Source organism: Pinus tabuliformis, chromosome 7 (assembly GCF_031772625.1).
Source record: "Pinus tabuliformis cultivar Carrire ecotype Pingquan chromosome 7, CPIR1, whole genome shotgun sequence".
Lineage (NCBI taxonomy): Eukaryota > Viridiplantae > Streptophyta > Pinopsida > Pinales > Pinaceae > Pinus > Pinus tabuliformis.
Window position 1 is genome coordinate 2011262220 of NC_142293.1, and position 15537 is coordinate 2011277756.

Genomic DNA, 15537 nt, shown 5'->3' on the forward strand with positions numbered 1-15537 from the left:
AATAAAATCGATCCAAATGACATCGCCTTGATTGGAGGGAGGTCTAGATCTCACACTCCCCCTTTCCTCCTCACTTACGAGATCTTTAACAGAAACGTGCATAACTGCTTGGTTGATTCTGGTGCTTCAACCAATATTCTACCCAAGTCAATATGTGCCAAACTTAATGTTCAACCGCAAAAATCCGCAGTACGCATAGTTCAACTTGATCGATCACAAGTAGACGTGATAGGCGAACTAAATCAAGTGAATATAAGACTATCGTCCAACCCCAAGGTGTGCCAGGTCATCGATATTCTAGTTGCTGACATCCCTGAATTTTATGGTCTAATTCTTAGCAGGGATTGGTCCGAGAAGCTCCACGGATATTTTTCGACTGACTGGTCGCACATGTGGTTACCCTTCAACGGGAAGCCAAATCAAATAAAGGTTGAACGAGAACTGCACCAAAAGTACATAGTGACGGACCTGGAGGGAGAGAACGAAGCCATAGCATACAACAGCAACATCATAGGCAACTATTCGGTAGACTCTTTCCTTGGAAATTTCAATGCTCACATATCACCATATTTAGAAAATTCAGTCGTATCCCAAGTAGAAAACTTTTCCCAGACTGATGATTCAAAATGTGTTAGTTTCTTAGATAACCCTGTAAATACTTCTTTATTTTGGAAATTATATTTTGATGGCTCTAAGTCCAACGAGGGAGCGGGAGCAGGATGCGTCTTGATTAGCCCAGACGGAAATAAGACCATGCTCACATGCAGACTGGAGTTCGATTGCACGAACAACACAGCGGAATACGAAGCCTTGGTGCAAGGCCTATACAAAGCAATCGGCTCAAACGTCAAATATCTTCAAGTCTTTGGAGATTCCGAGATCGTCGTCAAACAGGTACGTAACACCATACATTTCCTGTCTAGTCATTTAAAGCACTACCAATCTTTAGTGCAAGATCTCACTGCGCATTTTACAGCATTCAATATTTCATCAATCCCAAGACTTCACAATGCAAGCGCAGACCTGCTAGCAAACGTAGCCTCCAGACTCATTCCCTCCGAAGACTTTAGTCCAGATAGGTTTTCGATAAAATTAATTTTTAAACCGTCTATTCCTGACAACATCACCAACTGGAGAGTATTCAACGACGACCCAGACATCGTAAGTTTCCTTACCTCCGAAGGATCCTACTCAAACCAGATAATCGACGAGGACTGTCATGACCACCAAATACAACAAAGTAGCACTGATAACGCTATACCCAAATCAGTGGTCAAATTAGAAGATTTGTATGACTTAAAAAGTCGGTTCAAAAGGTCAGCTAATGCCAAACTTTACAGTTCAACTCTGAACTACGAATCAGTGAACTTAGGAACCAACGAGAAACCCCAAAACGTCAATCTAGGCCAAGGCCTAGCTCCTGAAGAAAAATCAGCATACATCCGTCTTCTACGACAGTACAAAAACGTCTTCGCCTGGAACTACGATGAGCTGAAAACTTATAACACTTCTATCATTCAGCACACTATCCCGATGATCGATAACGAGAAACCCGTCCAACAAAAGCTCAGAAAAATCCACCCCAACCTGGAAAATCAGATAAAAACTGAGCTGAATAAGTTGTTGAGAGCCAGAATAATTTTCCCGGTCAGACATTCCAAATGGGTATCCAATATGGTACATGTTAGGAAGAAAAACGAAGATATTAGAATCTGCATCGATTTCCGGAATCTCAACAAAGCCTGTCAGAAGGACAATTTTCCCCTCCCACCTATGGAGCAAATATTACAGGCTGTAGCAGGCTCAGAATTGATGTCTTTCCTGGATGGATTTTCAGGATATAATCAAGTGCTGGTACACCCTGACGATCAGCTAAAAACCACCTTCCGAACTAAATGGGGTACCTACGCGTATCGAAAGATGCCGTTCGGTCTGATCAACACCGGCGCTACTTTTCAAAGAGCTATAGATATTGCGTTCAAAGGGTTAATCAATAAATCAGTAGTGATTTACCTGGATGATATAACTGTGTACTCCAAAAAACGAAGCGACCATCTCAGAGATTTGAAGCAAATCTTTCAAAGATGTTTAAGGTATGGAATCTCGCTTAACCCGAAGAAGTCTTTTTTCGCGTTGAGTGAAGGAAAATTGCTAGGATTCATAGTGTCCAAATCGGGCATTCACATCGAATCTGCCAGAATCAAAGAAATTTCCGAGATATCCATGCCCCATAACAAAAAGACCATGCAATCTTTCCTAGGACAAATCAATTTTGTGAAAAGATTTGTCCCAGATTTTTCACGTATTATTTCTCCTTTACAAAAAATGATAAGAAAGAATTCAAACTTTAAATGGGGTCTAGACGAGCACGAAGCGTTTAACTTAATCAAACAAGCCATCATCGACGCTCCATCCCTAGCAACCCCAAATTATTCAGAACCATTTGTCTTATACACGTTTGCCTCAGAGCATCATGATGCTGCGATCTTGACCCAGGCAAACAAAGAAAAGGCAGAAGCCCCAATCGCATTCTTTAGCTCAAACTTACAAGGTGCTGAGCTGAAATATTCGGACGTAGAAAAACAGGCATATGCCGTCTTTAAAGCAGTCAAATATTTCAGACCCTTCTTGCTAAAGGCCCATACCAAGGTCATAGTACCATTCCCGGTGGTAAGAAACCTCCTGATTCAGAAAGACGTGGGCGAAAAGAGAGCGAATTGGATCACCGCCTTGCAAGAATACGACCTGGAAATCAAGCCGGCACACATCGTAAGAGGCCAAGGCTTCTGCAAGATGTTAGCTGGAGCATCGCAAATCCCCGAAGAGTCACCTCAAGAGGTACACGCGTATGAGGTAAGCCTAAACGACGCAGAATCATTTTATGCCGACATCATTTATTTCCTAAAGAACGGATATGCTCCATTTCACCTGGATCACATAAAAAAGAGAGCCCTGAGGTTAAAAGCTAAACAATACCAGCTCGTAAATGATGTCTTATTTAAAAGAAACTATGATTCTGTGCTTCTTAGATGTCTTGAGAAAACTGAAGCCGAAAAGGTTTTGCAGGAACTCCACGATGGACCAGCAGGTGGACACTATGCTGGAGAAGCCACCGCACACAAGATCTTACGTGCAGGATACTACTGGCCCACGCTGTTCAAAGACTCGTACAATCACGTGAGAAAATGCCAAGTCTGCCAAACTGCTGCAGGAAAACAAAAGAAGTCATCCATGCCACTGCAGCCGGTTAACATCGAACAACCGTTCAGCCAATGGGGCCTGGACATAATAGGTGAGATCGTTCCTCACTCCTCTAAACAGCATAGGTATATCCTCACTGCAACCGACTATTTTACTAAATGGGTAGAGAAGTTCCTCTCAAGACAGCTAATTCTGAAAACATTGTTGAATTCATAGATCAGTTTATCATTACTAGGTTTGGATTGCCAACGGCCTTAATATTTGATAATGCTTCATATTTTTCTGGAAATACCATGACTGAGTTCGCGCTCAAAAGAGGGTTCAAACTGAAGTATTCTGCCAACTACTATCCGCAAGGTAATGGGTTGGCTGAATCAACAAACAAGAACCTAATCAGGATTATCAAAAAGACAGTTGACCAAAACCAAAAAAATTGGCACAAAGCGCTGGTAAACGCCTTATGGGCAGACAGAATTACCAAGAAAGCCTCTATCGGGACTTCTCCGTTTAATTTGGTTTACGGGAGAGAAGCAGTTCTTCCTACTCACTTGCTCATTCCCTCTTTGTCCTTAGTACAACACATTGATGAAGTACCTACTTCTCCCTTACAACTAAGGCAAATGGAGATAATCAAGTTAGAAGAACGACGAGAACAGGCCAAGAAAACCCATGCTCACCACCAAGCGTTGATAAAATCCTCTTTTGACTCGAACATAAAGACCAGAAAAAACTTCCAGATGGGTGATCTAGTTTTGAAGTGGGATAAGGCTCACGAAGAAAAGGGTAAACATACGAAGTTCCAGAAGCTATGGCTTGGTCCTTTTCAAATCGTAGAAGTCATAGGCCCGTCGACTTTTGTGTTGCAGGACTTGACAGGGAGAAGAGATTCTCTGCCTGTAAACGGACAAATCCTCAAAATGTATTTCCCATAGAAGGTCATCCTTCTGTTTTTGTAGGATAGTTTTAAATTTTCATGTTAGTTTTCATTTTTCATAGATAGGGCTGGTTGTAAATGATCATAAATAGTATTCATAAAGAAACATACCATTTCTGTATCAGATTTTGATTTCACTTGTATAAATAGCAAAACTTTTCGAAAAATCTGACTTTTATTATTGACAAATAGAGTTAGCTTTAACCTGAATATGATGTTAGTTTCAAGCTTCACAAAGAAACCTGGGATGAGAGTAAATTTTGGCAAAAATTGTTTTATGCCAATGCTATGAAAGGTATCATCGATAGCAAAATAGGTATTCTCTGCAAAACTGCTGTTCTTAAAACTCTATTATTGTCGTCCAGAGCTTTCTTAAGGAAAAACAATGACTTCCTCCCTGCTAAGGAAAATCGCAGCATCCAGAGAGACAATCCAAGAAAACACTATATCTCAAAGAATAAGAGGTCTCATCACGAGCCGGCTTATCATGATCACAGATATTATAACTTGCTGACTTTGCCACTACTGTCTACCAAAACAGGGCAACGACTCAAGATTGTGCAATCGAAAGACAAGGGGTCTCATCACGAGCCAGCTTGTTCAGCAAAAGGTATAAATCAAGTGAATGACTGTATCATAATTTGGCCACCAAACCAAGACATTGTTCTTTAGAGAATAAAAAATCAAAAAAGAAAGAAAAAGTGTCAAAAGGATTTTTCTCTGGAATGTTGTAAATGACCTCAAGCAGGAAAAAGGATCATTGCTGGATAACATGGTAACCCTGTCGAGGCTATGGACGCCTGCGGGCAGCAGAGGCTCTACCTGCGACAAATGAGCATACTTTACAAAGCCAGTACGCAGAGAAGACCTTATTTTGTCTTTGAGGAGACTGAGTAATGACTAGGTATGAATACAAAAAATAACCCAGGGGAAACAAACAATCAGAATCAAATAAGAAGTTGTGACGAAGCATTATTGACAGGATAAAAGGTAATACTCTATCTGTCCATAACAAAATTCAGGCATAAGAAAACTTTTCTGTTTTGGAAGTGAAAATGCAATAGAACAAGCAGAGATAACTGGTTCTTCACAGTGAATCGCCATTGTTGTGGTCACCAACAACCCCCCCTTTTTTTTTACTTGACATTAGCAATAACGTCAAGCGAAGAGGGGACCCTGAACGAAAAATCTCAAAAAAAATACTTTTTTTCTAAAGTTTTTGTATCTCTCTCCCTAAGGCTCAAATCGCATCGCAAAGAAAGGCCGAAGCATAACTCGAGCGCAAAAAACAAATATTGCGAAATTGCGATGCGAAGTTCATCGCATCGCATACCTCACACGCGCCCCTTAAAAGAAAAACCTTCGAGCAATGCGATCGCCGATTTGCGATATCGCAAATCGCAAGCATTACGTTATACGACGTAACCATTAAACGAGAACTTGCGATATTTACGATTTGCGATTTGTGATCTGCGATGGCAGCAATCTGCGATCTGCGATCTGAAAAGACTTACCACACGATAGACCCATGCATTAAGCGCGCGCCTTGAAAGAATTTAATGACCGCATGCTTAAGTATCTAGGAATGATTGCGTTACATTTATCGAAGAGTCAAGTGATGATGGATGTCAGAATTATGTATTCATTAGAGATTAATGCTTTCACGTCAAGTCTTTCCATTTCACTTCTCCTTTGCGTAGACTGCAAGACACGCAACTGATATAAGTTTATATACAGGAAACATCTGAAGGAAAGAGGAAAGCGCCAATCAGCAAAGAGAGAATGCTTTCGCAAAGTGCATGCCACATGCAGCAGAACCGCGGATTCCAGGCTATCAGCCAACCGACACTGATGAAATTAGACTATCCGGGACTCAGAGTCAAAGGCGCACAAAAGCAGCATATTCAGAAAAGATCCTGAAGCTAAGACTTAGTGAAGCAGAGAAAGAAGCGCATGAGAAGGAGAACGCTTCAGGGAAACCTGGAACAAAGAACGGAAGAAATTCTCGACACAGGGAGTTGCCCATGCAGCACGACTCTTAACCCACTCAGTCATTCGCACGACCAAAAACCGAAAATGGCAACAGCAAAATCAGTTCGAGAAGAAACTGGGACACGCTAAGTATACACGCGGTGAATACACCCAGCTAGAGAAAGGTTTTCGAAAATATCTTCTGGTCTGCCAGAAGGAAGTGCCAGCTCCTGCTATTTCCACTTTTATCTCCTGAGCGAAACAAGAAGGCGGCTAGCCGACTCTTCCCAGGAAAGCATTACACTGTTGACAACACTAAAGAGAATATACAGAAACGGTCAGAAATTAGATTTTAAGTTTAGAAATAAAGTTGCTTTTAGTAAAAGGGCGGTCATTTGAGGCCGATTCCCTAATTTCATGTAATTAATATTGATTAGTTAGTAGTATTTAACCCTTCTCATGGTTTTTGGAGAAGGGTCCGGAAATCTGTCAAAAAACTTATCCTCAGAACATGCACTTCTGCACCCTCAGAGGAGGTTTTTGATGAATGGATGGATCGAGATTTATTTATGTTTTCATTTTAATATCTGTTACTGATGTTGCACTTCTGTACTCTTAGCAGATGTTAGAACAAGTAGAAATAAATCATTTTTACTTGAAGTTTATTAGTGAACTTAGTCATAAATGGTACTTTTATCTCTTGGCTAGATTCTGCTAGTATTCCTAAAGTGATATGTGTCTGAGTTCTTTATATGTTATTGCATGAATGTTTGTATTACCATTTGGCACTTCTGTACGGTGGGGTCATTTATTTATGTTTAACATATAGAAAACTGATTATGCGATATGCTGTTCACAACTACTCTTCCTAACTTCTTATGCAGAATGGTTTATCTTTATTGATTTATATTCTGATATCAGTTGAATGATCTTTATTACCGGCTGCTGTTAGAAATCTTTCTAGATCGCATAACAAAAGAGAAACACCCCGGGTTAGCGTAGATTAGATGTATTTTTTTTCATTAGATTACATTAGCATAGAGTTAATTTAGCAGTTAGAATTAAGACTAGATTAGAAGAATCCTTCCTCCCCTTCCTTAGATTAATACCATCAGACTCTACGCACACACACACACCCATCACATTGGGAAACTGGTCCCATTACCCCCAGTCGGACCCGCTACTCCAAACGGGCAAGGAGCCGCCAACCAGGTTCCGGACCGGGTGGGTATCCCCCTTGTTGTTGACCCGACCTCGGGGCCCTCAACATTTCTGGCGCTAGAAGGAGGGCACAGCTATGAATGGCACATAATTCAAAACCCAAATACCATTCTAAGAGCAAATCACCCTCACCAACTTCCCCGACTTCCCCAATACGACTAAACTCGGAACTAGAAGTCGCTCGGACATCCACCGCTGCTATACATCCCAATACATCAGAACAACTTATTGTCGATCCCCCTGAAGTTCAAACCTTGATCCGTAAACTCCAGGGATTCTCTATTTTTAATCAGAAATCTGATAAATCTAAAAGCAGCTTGACTTCGCAATACAACCCTGCTCATCCCCTGACCCGATTGAAGAATGAAAAGTTTGGCATTCAGCCAACTGAAATCCCTCTCCCCACTAGGAAAAGAGCAAGGAAAACATTTCAAGAGTCTGACAGAGAGACTCTTTCATCCACCTCATCCATTTCAACTCCCTCTCCGCGAAGTCGACCACCCACATCTCCACCTCAAATCACTCATCCATCTTCCGCAACTCTTCCTCCACAATCGTCAAAGATCATAACATCTCTATCTTCTCAACCTCAAAGATCATCTTCTACACTTTTACTAACCAGCAGCTCAGCGATGGCACAATCTCCATGGAACAAGCCTGGGGCGGTTCTAATGCCTCCACCCCTGAGTCCAATACTTGCCCATCCCGAGAAGTGGTTACCAAAGTTCAATCCAGAAACTGGAATGCTAGCTGAAGAACATATCAATAATTTCATGCTTTCTGTTAATCTCAACGGAGTTACCAACGAAGACACCGTGGTCCGACTCTTCCCCTATACGATGCAAGGGACGGCTGGGTCATGGTACTTCTCGTTACCCTCCGGATCTATCACCAGCTGGGATATTTTTCAAAATCAATTTCTCACTAAATTCGGCGATGATAGATCGACAGCGACACTGATCAATGATCTGTCCAATCTTAAAGCTGAGGCTCGGGAACCCATTAAAGATTTTAACTTACGGTTCAACAAGATCCTCAATAAAATCCCCGTTGCTTCCCAACCCAGCGAGGAAGTAAGATGCGAATGGTACATCACCGCCTTACCTTCAAACTTGGCCATCTTCGTAGATAGGGCAAGCAAGACAACCTTAGTCGAAAATTTGGCTGAGGCATTAGCAGTCGAAAGACGCGTAGTAGCCCTAGAAAAGAGATCTACAATCGAAGAGCGTAAATCTAAGAAAATCTCTTTCAAAGAAGAAACCAAGAAGAAGCAGACGAAAGATCCTTTCGACATGGAAGGATTACAAAAGGTATTAAAGGCCATGTCAAATGAGATGATTGATATCAGGAAACAAGTAGCAGAATCATCCCCAAGAAAGCCTTTTAGGAGTTTTAAGAGAAATCCTCCTATGGAGACTGTTAGCGCTTGAGATTTCACCCTAGGCTGAGGAAGGTAAACCTTCAAGGCTACATCAAACCATTTCACCTCGTAGCTAGCCCTACGAGGTATGAGAAGGCTCTCTCGGGTCAGATTCGGTAGATCTTTCAATAGGATTAGGCTGACCAATTAAGAATAAAGATTTTAGGCTAGTAAATTGATAAGGGGGGTTGATTTAAAGTTTTTGGGTTTTTTTAATGGAATGACGGGGCTTTTCTGGGCTGCATGGGCAAAATCACAGCTTGAAACAGAGAAATATAATGACTACACAGGTTATTCAACTGAGGCAAGGTAGGCATGCAATTTAACACCAAATCTGGTTTCAAATGGGATGGCAAGACCGGTGAGGAGCTAAGGAGGGCAAATAATACTTCGAATCCTCCTTAAACAGAAGAAAACATTGAATTGAACAAACTTATAGGAGGAGCATATAATTCTATGAATTCCTACCTAATCACTTCATTTGCTCAAATAGATATGATCATGAGGTGAATGAAACAAAACAGTTTACATATGAGACAAAGGGAAAAACTTATGCTAAATCAACATACCACATGAATCTCAGCAAACAGAGCTGTGAAATTCCATTAAATTCTCTGTCATAAAACTGTACAATAAAAAGCTCTCTGCTTCTCCAGCAGCTCCCAGCGCTTCAGAAAAACTCCCCTCTCTACACTCTTTTTATCTAACTCAAAATGAATACAATAATAAAATCAAACTGCTGCCCAAAAACAGTGGCGCTGTTTTAACTGTCATTACAAAAAGTAGGAAAGGGGCGTTCATCTATTCTAAACATGGAACAACATTCCTCTACATCTTTTGATAATTGGCCATTTAAGCGATACATCTGGAGCGCAGATCTCCATAGAACCAGGATTAGAAATCTTAAACCAAATCGCAATTTTTGGATGTGATAGATAGCCCCGATTTAAGTTCGGTTTGCCAAGTCACATTTGCCAATACAACGGATTTCAAACTAATATTCCACCGATTCGGCTTATAGTAACAACTAAACCGAGAGCAGTTTACATGGCTGCATTCAAGGTTTAATTTAAATTTATATGCAAGAACGACCCAACAGGCAGAACCACTCATCGAACTCCAACACATCCAACGCATCGACAATAACTCACAATTCGCCTTCTACGAGCCACATCTCCCACAAAATCTTCAAAGGATCAACCACTGGCGGAAATCATGGAACGGAATCTCGTCTGTCTCAGGCTCCCCATGATCTGAAACTCATCATCTGTTTACATTGAAAGTGACTTTCTTATTATAGAGCTGTGCAGAGGAGGGGCGCTGCTCTATCTGTAGCAGGCATATCCATTTTTTAAAGCATGGCGTCCCCCAGTTCGATTAATTCCACGTTTTGGAAGGCCTCGTTTCAAACCATCTATTAAAACACATGCTTTGCACCATTTCTGGCTGGAAATATAACCACAGCGCTCACATACACCTTGTTCTGGCATTTTTGCTGAAGAAGAAACGCGAAAATTCTCACCTGATCTAATTATGTCACGGATTGCTCTTGGTCTGATTTGTTCTAAACATTTAATAAAATCACAAGCAAAGCCTCGATATGCATTTGGTGAATAAATGCATTCGGTAGAGAAGTAATCAAGCTTCTTGAAATATGCATTCATGACGATCTCCTTTTCATATGTATATTTAAAAGGCTTTGCATCTTGGAATAAATCTATCTTCCCCTGTTGTTATCAATGTGCATCTACTTAGCCTGGCCATATCTCCACGAAGAATATTTAATAGTACAGTCTCTGCTATATCATCTGCATTGTGACCAGTTTCAATTTTATCTGCTCTTACCATTGCAGCCCCTCTATCTAAAGCCTGGCGACGAAAAACTCTACAAAATGTACATAATTCCAGATTATCACCCCAAGACTGAACACATCACACTTGTCTGTAAACTGTTCATTGCGCAAAAGTTCTGGTGCCATCCGCTCAGGAGTTCCAGCAGCGGTTGAATCCTTTATAGGGAGCTCTGTCATTAGCCGGGAAAGACCAAAGTCGCAGAATTTAACTGTCCAATGTTTGTCAACAAGACAATTTGCGCTTTTCTGATCTCGATGCACTATATTCATCCGCTGTATGCACATCATCCCCCTGTATGTCAACCAAACTTGGAGATGCCCATTCATTTCTTGATTGGCGTCCAGAGAATAGCTTGTGATGGGTAAAAGGCCCCTAACAATGCATTCGGTAAAGAAGGAGACAACATACGAAGGACACTACCATAATGTTCCAAAATTTCCCGAGCAATAGTTATTCCAGCTACAAAGTTCCATGTAATATTGTCTTGAGCTCTAGCTTCCAAAGAGAGTTCTGACCCGAATGTAGCCAGAGAATGTGTTTGAGTCATTAAACTCATGTCAGGTCCATTGTCATCAATCACCACAAGCACTCCGCCTCCTGGAGCTTCTGTAGCTTGTACTCGCAGCAATGCACTGTCCAATAAATTACTTAATGCTTGCTGTAATGCAGTTTCTTCAATTGCAGCTTGCAAATAAAGGAGTGCTTTCTATCAACTGCAATGTTTGCTGCTGGCTGTGAGCTAAAGCATCTCCAGCATTCACCAGTTCTGATAAGAGCTTAGAGACATTGCAAGGCCTGATATTAGATTGTTGCAATGCTGCAAGAGCAAGAGGAGGCATGGGAAATTCCAAATCTTCTCTTATTTTCGACCCCAAAGAGAATGCAGTGCTTTTTGCATGGTCATCATAGTCAGAGAATGCACGTCCTAGCCTTGAGAAAGGATTTGAACGAACTCTTTCGATTCTATTCAGATCCTCTTCTCGGAAATGAATTAAATTGGCCTTGGTATAGTAAAAGGCATCTTGCAATTCCTGTAGGAGACCTTTCATATGTTCCCCTTGCACTAGTATATTTTCCAATAGATCATGTGGTATCTCACTTCTCTTCAGATGTGGTATTAGTATTTTGCTTAGTCCTGATACTTGAAAGAGACTCATGAATTTGCTCCATGAGATTGCTCATTCTTACACCTTTCTGCCAAGACGTTTGCTGCAGTAATAATGCTCTCTGATCCATTACATAGGCTACAGCTAACGTGCGTGCAATTTTAATTGCCTGTGCTTTTTGTTCTGTGGTAAAGGAGGAGGGTAATGTCATCTGTTTGTCTTGGTGAAAAGGCTCTATTTTCTCTCTCTCCATTCCCAAAGCAGAGGACGACTGTTCAACTTCTTTTCCAGGTGACCAAATGTTTCCAGGATCAATGCTTGCATGCTCTGCCACAAGCAACCCGACCAAGAATAAATATTTAATCATTGGTACAACAAGCACATTATGTTCTGGTATATCCTCCACTTGTCGAGCCGAGCGTAAACTTGCTTGTGTGCCATGATAGTTGAAACCATATGAAGATAAAACCTGACCAAATTCATCAACAGTAGAGTCTGATGTATACTTTGTTTTCTTTGTGCATTTGCAGAGGTAGGAGTTTGAAGACGCTGCCAGTTGAAGAGCTGGAGCATAAATTACACAAATTTAAACAACACATTAATGATTTCTTCTTCAAAACAGGGTTTTGAAGAAGAATCTATCTCTGACATGAGACGGAGTCTAACATTGGCTCCATTTGGGATGGCAGCTGCAGCTTCCTGGAGGTGCCAAGAACCGCAGAACTTTGGGAGAGCAGACAGTGCCTCCACCATTGGGCAATGGAGTCATCATCAACACAACTCTGGATTTATTTTCACACTGAAACTGAACTCAAACAATCTTCAAGCAAACTAAAACAAGATGCTGCCCTTATGGCTGCTTATTTATGTACATAACCTATTCTAATATGCTGTACAAACAATAGATCAGGTAATGCTAAAATGCCATATTAACCATTCAATTAAACCTGACAATGAAGCCGCTTGAGAATGCTGCCACGAAGTCACAGATGCAGTTGCTGGCAGCCCTTCATGCACATGGTGACCCTGGTCACGGAAAAGACAGCCTGATCTGTCCATCAGAGTGAAAAATATGTCCATATATGCCGCAATAGGATCACGGACACCGGCCTCTGTTGGCTGCCCCAACTCTGCAATACATACTTCCAGCTGCACATTGTCAATGTATACCTCTATAGGAAAATCTGTTATTTCTTGTTGTGAAGGAAGAAGGATTTCCAAGAACTTTTTAGGGTCTTGGAAATCATAAGACTGAATTTGCTCATCGAGATACTGAATCTCATTTTCAACTCTTTCAACAACTAACTCATAAAATCTAGTTTTGCCTTCAAGATGAAGCTTCGGAGATTTCAAACATTGAAGGAAAATACTGAAAAATTCTTCATTAATTTCAATATCCGCTAACAACTCTCTAACGCCATCTAGAGCTTCACAAAGTGCAGGGTCTGCCACATACCCTACCATTGCATGAACATATCAACAGGCACTGGAATGTCTGGATCGAGTTGGAGTCGCCAGGTGAATGTTTCAGCCTGCATAAGTGTCTGACTGCTGTCCACCATCAGCATCAGATCTGAACCTGATACATGTACTGGGGTAAAATACAATCGAAGTGGTCGTATTCACAAGCTCACGGAGATTGACTGAAGCAGCATTTATCTACTAACGCTGATGTAAAACAGGAGCGTTTTCGAAGGCTTCTGGCGTAACTTCAGGCTCCGTCTAAGACTTATGAAACAAACACATCAATCAACAGACAAGTTGTTCTTCCCCAGTATGGTCGCCACTATGTTAGCGCTTGAGATTTCACCCTAGGCTGAGGAAGGTAAACCTTCAAGGCTACATCAAACCATTTCACCTCGTAGCTAGCCCTACGAGGTATGAGAAGGCTCTCTCGGGTCAGATTCGGTAGATCTTTCAATAGGATTAGGCTGACCAATTAAGAATAAAGATTTTAGGCTAGTAAATTGATAAGGGGGGTTGATTTAAAGTTTTTGGGTTTTTTTAATGGAATGACGGGGCTTTTCTGGGCTGCATGGGCAAAATCACCGCTTGAAACAGAGAAATATAATGACTACACAGGTTATTCAACTGAGGCAAGGTAGGCATGCAATTTAACACCAAATCTGGTTTCAAATGGGATGGCAAGACCGGTGAGGAGCTAAGGAGGGCAAATAATACTTCGAATCCTCCTTAAACAGAAGAAAACATTGAATTGAACAAACTTATAGGAGGAGCATATAATACTATGAATTCCTACCTAATCACTTCATTTGCTCAAATAGATATGATCATGAGGTGAATGAAACAAAACAGTTTACATATGAGACAAAGGGAAAAACTTATGCTAAATCAACATACCACATGAATCTCAGCAAACAGAGCTGTGAAATTCCATTAAATTCTCTGTCATAAAACTGTACAATAAAAAGCTCTCTGCTTCTCCAGCAGCTCCCAGCGCTCAGAAAAACTCCCCTCTCTACACTCTTTCCATCTAACTCAAAATGAATACAATAATAAAATCAAACTGCTGCCCAAAAACAGTGGCGCTGTTTTAACTGTCATTACAAAAAGTAGGAAAGGGGCGTTCATCTATTCTAAACATGGAACAACATTCCTCTACATCTTTTGATAATTGGCCATTTAAGCGATACATCTGGAGCGCAGATCTCCATAGAACCAGGATTAGAAATCTTAAACCAAATCGCAATTTTTGGATGTGATAGATAGCCCCGATTTAAGTTCGGTTTGCCAAGTCACATTTGCCAATACAACGGATTTCAAACTAATATTCCACCGATTCGGCTTATAGTAACAACTAAACCGAGAGCAGTTTACATGGCTGCATTCAAGGTTTAATTTAAATTTATATGCAAGAACGACCCAACAGGCAGAACCACTCATCGAACTCCAACACATCCAATGCATCGACAATAACTCACAATTCGCCTTCTACGAGCCACATCTCCCACAAAATCTTCAAAGGATCAACCGCTGGCGGAAATCATGGAACGGAATCCTGTCTGTCTCAGGTTCCCCATGATCTGAAACTCATCATCTGTTTACATTGAAAGTGACTTTCTTGTTATAGAGCTGTGCAGAGGAGGGGCGCTACTCTATCTGTAGCAGGCATATCAATTTTTAAAGCATGGCGTCCCCTAGTTCGATTAATTCCACGTTTTGGAAGGCCTCGGTTCAAACCATCTATTAAAACACATGCTTTGCACCATTTCTGGCTGGAAATATAACCACAGCGCTCACATACACCTTGTTCTGGCATTTTTGCTGAAGAAGAAACGCGAAAATTCTCACCTGATCTAATTATGTCACGGATTGCTCTTGGTCTGATTTGTTCTAAATCTTTAATAAAATCACGAGCAAAGCCTCGATATGCATTTGGTGAATAAATGCATTCGGTAGAGAAGTAATCAAGCTTCTTGAAATATGCATACATGACGATCTCCTTTTCATATGTATATTTAAAAGGCTTGCATCTTGGAATAGATCCATCTTCCCCTGTTGTTATCAATGTGCATCTACTTAGCCTGGCAATATCTCCACGAAGAATATTTAATAGTACAGTCTCTGCTATATCATCTGCATTGTGACCAGTTGCAATTTTATCTGCTCTTACCATTGCAGCCCCTCTATCTAAAGCCTGGCGACGAAAAACTCCACAAAATGTACATAATTCCAGATTATCACCCCAAGACTGAACACATCACACTTGTCTGTAAACTGTTCATTGCGCAAAAGTTCTGGTGCCATCCGCTCAGGAGTTCCAGTAGCGGTTGAATCCTTTATAGGGAGCTCTGTCATTAGCCGGGAAA

At 41.1% G+C, this 15537-nt stretch overlaps 3 pseudogenes; all 3 read right to left on the reverse strand.

Annotated features, from left to right (window-relative positions):
• Positions 1 to 10072: 10072 nt before the first annotated feature.
• On the reverse strand, positions 10073 to 10870 carry LOC149256554 (cytoplasmic tRNA 2-thiolation protein 1 pseudogene; annotated as a pseudogene).
• A 53-nt stretch (positions 10871 to 10923) lies between these two features.
• LOC149256555 (chloroplast sensor kinase, chloroplastic pseudogene) lies at positions 10924 to 14748 on the reverse strand (annotated as a pseudogene).
• A 44-nt stretch (positions 14749 to 14792) lies between these two features.
• On the reverse strand, positions 14793 to 15389 carry LOC149256556 (cytoplasmic tRNA 2-thiolation protein 1 pseudogene; annotated as a pseudogene).
• Positions 15390 to 15537: the final 148 nt, after the last annotated feature.